This window comes from Lathyrus oleraceus, chromosome 1 (genome assembly GCF_024323335.1).
Source record: "Lathyrus oleraceus cultivar Zhongwan6 chromosome 1, CAAS_Psat_ZW6_1.0, whole genome shotgun sequence".
Taxonomy (NCBI): domain Eukaryota; kingdom Viridiplantae; phylum Streptophyta; class Magnoliopsida; order Fabales; family Fabaceae; genus Lathyrus; species Lathyrus oleraceus.
In genome coordinates, this window is record NC_066579.1 from 58,547,127 (window position 1) to 58,556,496 (window position 9,370).

The window sequence follows — 9,370 nt, forward strand, 5'->3', positions numbered from 1 at the left end:
CAAGAGTGTTTTCTTGAGCGTTGATGTTTCAGTATGATTTTTCCTTGTATGTGTTGTTGTTACTGAATGTTGATTTGCAGTCCTTTATATAGATCAGTGAGGTAGTAGTTGAAACTGATGAGTAATAAAATGAATTTACGCCATAACATAAATAGCTTATGCCAGGATAACTTTCTCTCCTTGAAATGACTACTTACCACATATAGTACCTTCTTTATTGAAATTGGAGATTAACGTCTCTTTCTGTATTAGGAAATCCATTTGCAAAACTTTACTTGACTTTAACGTTACTCTTTCATAATTAGTATTTCCATGATCAGAGTCTTCATGTTTCTGGAGATCTTGGAATCTTGCTTCTGATGTTGATCTCTTTTGAGTTCTGATGGATTCTTCAGATAGCGCTGAGAGTTTCTGGAGTTAGACATACCGTTGTTCAGAGTCAGAACTTCTAGAGCTTACTTCTTGTTTAGATGCTTCTGATACTTTGCTGTTTTGCTCAGAGTTAGACTTTCTTGAACGTGTTTCTACTTCAGATGCTTCTGATCATTTGATAATTTGTATCTGATCTGGTTCTGTATCTGATGACGTCATCAGATTTCTTCCTTCTTTCTTTAGAACCCTGCACACTTAGAAACTTTTCGTTAGGGTGCCATTTTTGGTTTCATCCTTTGTTATCATCAAAATCAAGGAATCTGTTGTAGAACAATTTTTGTTCTTACAAATTTTGTTTTGTCTTAGGTCATGTGTTTGGAGTAACCACTATCTATATACCACATGTTTGTAGTGGTCTTCAAACATACATACAAAACAAATTAACCTTTGTTAGGTACCCAATATGCTTTGGGTCCTTATTGGTTAGATCATTTCTTAACCCAGACATACTCACCATTAGGAACACCATAGTTTCTTATGTAGCAAGCATTTGGGGTATGACCTTTTGTGTTGGAATAAAAACATGTAGAATTATGAACATGATTGTTTTTATATGCGTATGAATAATATTAACCATGTGAATTATTTCTCACATAAGAATTATTTCTATCATATGAATTATTTCTAACACGAGAGTTATTTCTATCATATGAATTATTTTTAACATGAGAATTATTTCTAGATGAATTATTTCTAACATAAGCCCTTGTTGGAGGAATTATAACATGCATTTTATTTGATACCACATTGTTAAATTGTGTGCTAGCTTTAATAAAGATGAGTTTACTTGTGCTTGGTTTAACAAAATTAGAAAAGCCAAGACCATGTTTATCATTTGAATGTATTTGTCTACTTAGCACATCTCTCAAGCCAATTTGACATTTTTCATATTTCTTGATCACTTAGTTTAGTTCAACAATTTTGTATTCATGTTCTTAAAATTTATTACATGCAGAATTTTTGACCTTTTTTAATTTCATATTAGTGTCATTAGCCTTGTTTTCTAAAGATAAAATTATTTTCTTTTCCTTTGCACAAGTTCTAGAAATGTCAAGCATTCCTCACATAATTCATGAAAGGAATTTTGTAATTTTTCATATAAAGATCTATCATTCATTTCACAATCACTAACCTCTTCATCATCATTTGAATGATGTGACGCCATTATTGTGAAGTTCGCATATTCTTCATTCTCCGAGTCAGAAGACAAACTTACTTCATTATCATCCAAAGCAATGTAGGTCTTCTTTGATTTTGATTCTTTCTTTCATTTGAAGATGATTTTCTTTGCAAGAGAAGAGCAGTCCGCATTCATCTGACCTTGCTTTCCGCATTCAAAACATGTGAAATTTTGGTTTGATTTTGATGCCTCATTTTCTTGAAGAATTTCCTTATTTTACCAAATTTTATAGTTTTGTCATTTTGAAAAAAAAATTCAAATCTTTTTACAAGTAGGGTAATATTTTCTTATTGATACAAACCATCATCTATCATTGCTTCCTTTAATTCCACTCTTAAGGCAATACTTTTGGATTTATTTTCTTTATCTTCCTGCTTTTTTAATCTTCTAAGTTCTATCTCATTTTTTGGTGTTTACCAAACAATTTTGTAGAAGACATTTTAGAGAGACTTTTTTTTTTCTTTCGATATTGTCGTTACCTTTGGTTACACTGCCCTTATTAATGATCTAAGGACTTTGAGATTCAAATAATCATTTGTAAATGTTTTTCCAAGTGCCATAAAATGATTTGTTAAGGGTGAGAATCTCTTTTTCAAAGCAAGAATTGATTCACTGAGTTGTATTCTAAACAATTCATATTCCTATGATAAAGGGTTTATTTTGGATCTTTTACCTCTACGGTTCCTTCATCTGTTATTTCTAAAGTATCCTAAATTGATTTTTTTGTTGAAAAATTTGTAACACAAAATAATTCATCCATACCAAGTGCAAATTCAAGAACGTTCTTTGCCTTTTAATCAAATAACACTTTATTCTTGTTTTCATCATTCCAAGAGTCTTTCACCTTTACATGTTCTACTTAGTTAAGGACCATTTAGGAATATATGAACCATTTTTAATAGCATCCCATATTTTGTCTCCTTGTGCTTCTAGATGCATCTGCATGCGAGTCTCTCAGAAATTATAGTATTCACCAACAAAATACAAAGGTTTTGTTGTTGCTGCCACCATCTACCAAAAATGGTTTTGAAGAAGCCATTTTTACCCAAATTAAGGAGAAAGTTACCTTAACGTGTTATGATTTCAATTGTAACTATAAAGTGCAACCTAAAAGGGGAGAGAGGTGAATTAGAGTTTAAGTTCTTTATATTTTACAGATGTTATGATTCTTCTATTTTTCTGGAAGAACCAATATAATCTTATGAATGATAGTGCAGAAAAATAAAAGTGCGGTAAAGTAAATGAGACAAGATATATCCTGGTTCCTCTTTATAAATAAGGATAATTCAGTCCCTCCACACCCTGTGAAGGATTTCACTATGTTAGAAATTTTTACAGCCTCACACCAATACTATATTTACAATCTTCTAACAAGATCATAAAAGTACATCGCTTTCAGATTTTACAGCACACAGATAAAGAACCCTAGTTTCTCCTAAACTTTCTTGTTTCCACAAGCTTGTCAAGCAAGTTGCAGTATAATGATATATATATATATATATATATATATATATATATATATATATATATATATATATATATATATATATATATATATATATATTAGGAGAGATGGTTTTGGATGATTTCCAAAATTCCATTTTTTCTCTTTCTAATAAAACAATTCAACAAAATATAAACTCAACGTGCTCAAGATCTGAAGAAACATTTTCTCTGATATTTGAAAGTTATGAAGTAAAAGTTTCTAAGAGTTTTAAATATGAACAGATGAATTGTTTGAAAATTGATATGATAAAGGTGAAATGTAATGTGAAAAATTTCTTTCCATAAATACATCACAAGATGCCTCTTGAATGAGTGACAATATTTGTAAAATAATCAGTATATAATTGCAATGTTTTGGAAAAGGTTTCATGAACATGTACAATGAAAAGGTGTTGTGATGTTTAAGATTCTTCACAGAGCATCAGGAACCAATTGATTGCATATATGGAGCAATCGATTATTCTATTGCTAATGTAAAAAATTATGCAAAAATACACTATATTTATCAATTGTGGGGGTAAATTTTAGACCCCTCAATTGATTGTTTCTAAGCATAAATCAATTGTTCTTTTCCAATTTTCAATTATTTATTAAGGTAAAGGATCAATCGATTGCTTCCTTTTAAAACTTAAAATTTATCTAAGTAAAAGATGAAACTTGAAAGAGTGTCATGCATAAATGTTAGGGATCATTTAGAAATATTTAGATGAAAAGACTTTAGAAACTAAGACTTATACATAATTGAATTGTATATTTTACCTTAACATATGATCCAATTCCTTGAAATATTTGATATAAGCAGGATCAATCCTTGTTTTGAAAGTTCTTTTAAACTTGAGAGATTTTTCCTTCTTTCTATATATTTATCTTCATCAATACACCATCTTATAAAATGCTTGTCTTCACAGATTTCTCTAATTATTCCCAATTTTCTCTCTCTCTCTCTCTCTCTCTCTCTCTCTCTCTCTCTCTCTCTCTCTCTCTCTAAATATTTTGTTTTCACCAAAGTTGCCTTAGTGCCTTGGGAGTGAAAATTCCTTATGAGAAAAATTTGGACCAGTGTCGTGCAATTATTGTTATTTTCAATAGTAAGATAAGATTTTGAGTTTGGGTTTTGAGGTAAACCATTTTAAAAATATTTGTTTAGTTATAGAACTCGACCTCGAAGAGTTCTGTGGGGTTACTGAGATCAGCCTGTAAAATCTCTACTTAGTTCATGAGTTCAACCATTGGAAATGCTCACCTTTAATTCGTGATAAACCAGTGCAAAATATTTAGATTCTCTTATATCAAAGGTTTGTGGGCATATAGTATAAAAGCTCAATATTTTAGTCAAATATCAAAAAGTTCTCTTGAGGAAAGGAGTAGGCAAATATTCGGCTGAAACTGGGTTAATCTGTGGTACCATCTCTCTAACCACTAACTTTTGATTTTTGATATTTAATTTACTTATTTTATTTTCCATAATTTTTCACTTATATTAAAAATTCTAACACAATTTTCTTCTTAAGCAACAAGAATTCCAATTTAATCATGAATTTTAAATAACACAATTCACCTTTCTCTTGTGTTTGGAGTCATTTTGTTCAACAAGTGGCATTAAGGCTAACTCTTGTTAAATACTAATCGTCCCAAAAGTAAAAAATGAATTTAATTTATTCATTAAACAAATCCCCATCCTTTAGTGGAGTAGAGTTTAGTTTGTGGAAAGATAAAATGACTTTTCTCATAGAAGGGATTGATCTTGGTTATTTGGAAGGTAATGAAGAAAGGCCCATTTTTTCCTAAACATGACCTCAAAGGTGTTGTAGCAAACAAACCTAAAAAGGATTAGACTAAAGATGATGAAGAAAATGTGCAACGCAATTGGAAAGAAAAAAATTGTTATCACTACCGCTCTCAGTCATGATGAATTTTTGCGATTTTCTCATTACGAGACTTCAAAAGAAATGTGGTACATCCTCTAAATTACTCATGAAGTAACTACTAAGATTAAGAGGGCTAGGTTGGACAAATCAACTCATGATTATGAACTTTTCATAATGAAACCTGAAGAGAACATAAATCAAATGTAAACACGGTTTACTCACATTGTGGGACGTATGAGAACTTTGGAAAAAACATTTTCAAATGAGGAACTTATTGTGAAAATTATTAGATGCTTAAACTATAGCTGGAAACCTAAAGTCGCTGAGATTTTCAAATCTCGGGATCTATCAACTACCGAAACATATACTCTTTTTGTAAAATTACAGGAATACAAGATGAAATTGAAGAGGCTTGCCATAGATAAAGAAGGAAAAAAGAAAAATAAAAGTCTAGCACTCACAGTTGAAGACTCCAACTCTGATTGTGACATGTATCTTATAGTAAAGAACTTCAAAAGTTTCCTAAGGAATGAGAAACAACAAAAATAAGGGCAAGAAAAATCTAAGGAAAAATATATATTCATCCCACATACTTCTTGTGTGGAAAGAAAGGACACATCAAGTCAAATTTTCCTTTAGCTAAAAATGCATTAAAAGGAAATTGAAAAAACCTTTAAAAAATGGTAAGAAAACTTACATCACACGGGAAATTAATGATATAGAATCTTCAGATGATTAACAAGAAGACAACGTCTGTCTCTTGGAAAATCATCAAAATGATTAGGTAACCTCTTATTTTTCTTATCATGATCTTTTTCGCTTTTGTAAGAAAGTAACAAAAGAAACAAGTAAACTAGAATAAATTACCTCCATATCCAAGGATATTATTTGTTCTTTTGAATCTAAAAATAAAAACCTTGATAAAGAAATTCAAATTCTTAGAAAAATACAAAATGATACATTTCAAAACTCTTCCACTTCTAACGAAGAGGATGAACTTGACAAGGGCAATGAATGTGGTACTTTAAAAAATAAAATTTGCGATCTTCAAAAGACACTTGTCAAGTTCACCAAAGAAATAGATAATTTGAATCTTTTGTTGGTAAATCAAAGATCTTCCAACAATAAAGTCAGACTTAGCTATGAATCCAACAATAACAATAAGAACTTTAGTAACATTTGTAAAGATAAATCAACTTCTCATTGCAAAATCTTAAAATGAAACTATTATAATAAAGAAGGTGATATTGATATGTTTTGCTTTATTAAGAAAAGTCATGAGAATAAAGAAGGACATCCTTCTTCATACTTTTATAAAAAAAAAAACATTGTGAGCCTAAAATAAAAAGAATGTCTCCATAAAGTCAAATGAAAATAATGTTTATGAAACTAACACTAGAGTACCCAAGATGATATGGGTACCTAAAGTTAAAATCTATTTTTTTTATTATAGGAGTGCTTTACATTCTCGAACACTAAATGGTACCTTGATAGTGGTTGTTCAAATCATATGAGTGGTAATAAAACCTTATTCTCCTCCTTCTTTCCCAAGAAGGGAGGTTTTGTGTCCTATGGTGATAATAATAAGGTAAAAAAATTTAGGTTTTGGCACTGTTGGTAAGCCCCCTAGTCCAAAGATTGGGGAAGTTTTTTTGGTTAAAGGGCTAAAGCATAATTTACTTAGCATAAGTCAATTATGTGACAAAGATAACATTGTAACCTTTGGTTCATCTAGTTGTAGGGTCATAGAACTTAAATTAAAGGGAAGTCTATTTATTTTCTCAAGAAGTGGAAATATCTACATCTTAAATTTAACTAAAATTCCTTCAAACGATGTATGTCTTGTGAGTAACAAGGATGAATCTTGGCAATGGCATATCAAAAAATCTCACATCCATATGGACTCCTTAAATAAGTTAGTCCGCAAGGATCTTATAGATGGCCTTCCAGACTTACATTTTGAAAGAACATATTATGCAATGCGTGCTGCGTACCTCAAAAAAAATGAGAGACACGACCTAGCAAAGCGCAATCGCACGCTCGCAATGATGAACTGAACAAAGTCGCCACCGAACTTTATTTATTCCTAAAAGGAAAGGGGAAATATCAATAAAATCCAAGAAAGAACGACAATGATTATGGTCGTCGCAACCAATATCAGGGTTCGGGATTCGATTACGCAAGGGGAAGGTATTAGCACCCCTCACGTCCGTTGTACTCAACGGGAACCATTAGGTTAGTTGTGCAATTAGTGTTAGTTTGAAATGTTAGGCTTTCTCAAGTTATTAGGTGGGAAAGAAAGAGTAGAAGAGAGGAGAATCTTTTTGGATTTTCAACGAAGGGTCTAAACCTAAGTTTTTTATTAATGTGTCTGACAAGATTTACAAATCCTGCTCCTACGTATCTCTGGATGCAATAGAGAACTCAAGGCTTATGTAGTTCTGGGAAGAAAAATGTTTCTTTGTTGGTCAATTTTAGCGAAAGCTACTTTGTGTCAATCGATGAAAACATTGTTGGACTACCCAAAACAAGTGGATAAGGGGATGTTTGCATCACAACCGAATGGATTTACAAATCAACATTCGTGGGCAACGTCGCAAGCCTACTCACACGTTCAAGTGGGAGAAACATTGCTTTGCATCATCTTGAAACAAAATACCTTTCGTTTGGGAAAAAGGGTTTAAGGGTTGATCGCACGGCGGAGAGAAAAGAGTTTGATTGGTTTAAATGTGTTTTGAGTAATGGTGAGAACTTGGATGGGCGGGATATCCATCTCAAATTTGAATCTCAAGAGTGTGTGGTATCCACCATGTTCCATTTCCATCTTATTTGCAAAAGTATTTAATAAGAATTAAGTGTTTTTGAATTTGATTGAGAAAGGGTTTGAAGAAACCGCATTGACAATTTCGGATGATGGCGAGAGCTAAGATAGGCGAGATATCCATCGCGAATCCTAGTCTCAGGAGTGCGTGGTATCCACCATGTTCCATTTCCATCTTTATTGAAAAGTGTTAAATAGGAATTAAGTATTTTTTTTGAGTTTTTATTGTGAAAATGTCTTGATGTTGGATCAAGAATTTGATGAGCGGTTGAGAAAGATTAGAATGACATGGTTTGAAAGAAATGGAATGGACAGAAATGGATTAATTTGTTTATTGAGAAAATACTCGACGTTGGATCGAGTCTTTATTTTTGTTAATTTTGGAAATGATGAATTTTATTTTTGTGTAAGTACTAAACTAAACAATCAAGCAATAAAGAAATAAGACGGTAAAATTATTACACATCCTGGGAGTGGGGGTACATTTTATCGAATGGGGATTCAAGATAGTGAAATAATTAAATCGGGCCCAATCAACGAACAAACAATGCATGAGTGTAAGTGCAAAAGGATGTTCTCATTGTAAGAAGGTCCAAGAGTAAGTCATGTGAAGAAAGCAACAAACACAAAGTTATATTTACAAAATAATCAACAATTAAATCAAAAGGAGTAAAATCGGGACATACACGGATTAAAATCGGGATGCGAGGATGCGAATCCAGGTCACATAACACAAAGACATGCAAGGCGGATGGAAATTAAGGAACAAACAAAACCTAGATAATGTGCTCAAAGCTAGTTTGCACATATTGACAATAATTGAAATTTCATATGTGATTAATCAAAATGCGGCGAAATACTATCAATATATCGATAAAAATAATAATGGATAAATAACACGGGAATTGCCAAATCCATAGATTAAAAATTGACGTTTAAAGAATAAAATAAATCAAGGACAAACATTAAAATCAACAAGTGTCAGAGAAGTGAGAATAAAACATAAAAACAAATAGAAAATAATAAACAAAAATGGTAAAAACAATGATACAAATAAAAAATGATTTGCACAATGGTCGAACCCACAACTTAACAGGAAGCATCGGACGCCTCTACCGCTAGGCCATGGAGGATTAGTCAACATCTAATAAATCCACTAATATATGAATTAACAAGAGAAGTGTAATATAAATAAAACAAAAAAAAATTCTAGCAATAGGGATCAAACCCCTGACCCTGGAACTATCAACCAACGACTTTCCCATTGGACTGGATGTCTGGTCGTGACCGCTAGCAGCACTTAGTAATACATAACCAAAGCGTTGATGCAATAACAAATATGAACAAAAGCCACAAACACTAACGCATATCAGCAAGGAAAAGAGTGAGGTTCCTTCAATTTCTATGCTCCTATTCATCCATTCTTCTAAAAAATATAAGCAGTCCAAATAAAAATAAATAAATAAAGATTGGCACGAACAATAAATCATGTAATATTTACCATGGACAGACCAGTTTTTCCATCACAAACTGATATTCTAGACAAATTTTCTGAATCTAAAA